This window comes from Chrysochloris asiatica, unplaced genomic scaffold (genome assembly GCF_000296735.1).
Source record: "Chrysochloris asiatica unplaced genomic scaffold, ChrAsi1.0 scaffold00192, whole genome shotgun sequence".
NCBI lineage: Eukaryota > Metazoa > Chordata > Mammalia > Afrosoricida > Chrysochloridae > Chrysochloris > Chrysochloris asiatica.
In genome coordinates, this window is record NW_006408710.1 from 1,459,621 (window position 1) to 1,461,080 (window position 1,460).

Sequence of the window (1,460 nt, forward strand, 5' to 3'; positions counted from 1 at the left end):
TTCTCCCAGTAAAGAGTTTCCAAGGTTTTAAATATTTGCAGGAACAGAAAGCTTCATATTTCTCCAGAGGAGTGACTGGCGGGCTCAAACTGCCAACTCCTTGGTTCACAGTCCAGTGTTTATCTTACAGAGCCTCACATCCCCATAATCTGTATATACATTGGATATTAAAGGAAACTATTTTGAAACTTTGCAAGTAAACTTTGTGCATCATTGCTCTTCTATTTGTTTCTTGTCTTATAAAGGTGAAAGCATTCCATACATTATTTTGAACCCATTGTTGTTGTTATGTATCGTGGAGTCGGTTCCGACTCACAACGACCCTGTACAGGGTTTCTGAGGCTGTATTTCTTTACGGGAGCAGAAAGCCTCATCTTTCTCCCGCAGAACAGCTGGTAGTTTCAAACTGCTGACCGTGAGATTAGCAGCCCGATTCGTAACCACTACACTACCAGAGCTCCTTTTTGAACCCATAGGAAAGCCAAAAATAGCATTAAAAAGATTGAAAATCTTTCCTTCCCAATCCTGGATCCAGTCACAGCAGCCATGATGCTGCTGATGCCTAAGAAGAATCGGATTGCCATTTATGAGCTCCCCTTTAAGGAGGGTATGATGGTGGCCAAGAAGGCTGTCCACATGCCAAAGTACCCTGGACTGGCACTGAAGAACATGCCCAATCTGCACATCATGAAGGCCATGTAGTCTCTGAAGTCACCAAGCTACATCCAGGAATAGTTTGCCAGGATATATTGTTACTGGTACCTTACCAACGAGGGTATCAACTACCTTCACGATTCTCTCCACCTGCCCCCTGAGATGTACCTGCCACGCTGGCTGGCCGCAACCTCAAGGTTTGCAGGGCAAACGACTTGCATGACTGACTCGGGGGAAGCTGACAGAGACACACACAGACGGAGCCTTGGGGCTCCTGGTGCCGATGAGAAAGCCAAAGCCAGGGCTGGGTCAACAACCGAATTTCAGTTTCAAGGTGGATTTGGCATGGACTTGGTCAGTCACTTCAATAAAATTGGTGGAAATTGTTTTGTGTTAAATAAACCTATAGCCAGAAAACAAAAAGACTGAAGACCTAAACAAATTCCCTGTACTTTCATGACTTAATTTTATCTCAAATTTACTGCAAAATTTTAACATAATATTTGGACAAATTCTTCCCTTCCTTGTATCATTCCTGGTGTGGTGCTATGGAATAATGCACTGGACTACAAAATTGGATCAAACTGCAAGGTCCATGGGTTAAGCTTACCAGCCACTCCTCAGAAACCCTATATAGGGTCACTATGGGTTAGAATGCAGACGATATCTTTGATATCCCATGCGACTAAAGTTTTACTAAAAGTAATACAGAAATGGCTGCAAGCATACATTGACAGAGAACTTCCAGAGGTTCAAGCTGGATTCAGAAGAGGCCGTAGAACAGGGATATCATTACTGATGTCCGA

General features: G+C 43.5%; 1 pseudogene; it reads left to right on the plus strand.

Moving 5' to 3' along the window:
• The first annotated feature begins 546 nt into the window (after positions 1 to 546).
• Positions 547 to 1,083, plus strand: LOC102815892 (annotated as a pseudogene).
• The last annotated feature ends 377 nt before the right edge of the window (positions 1,084 to 1,460 follow it).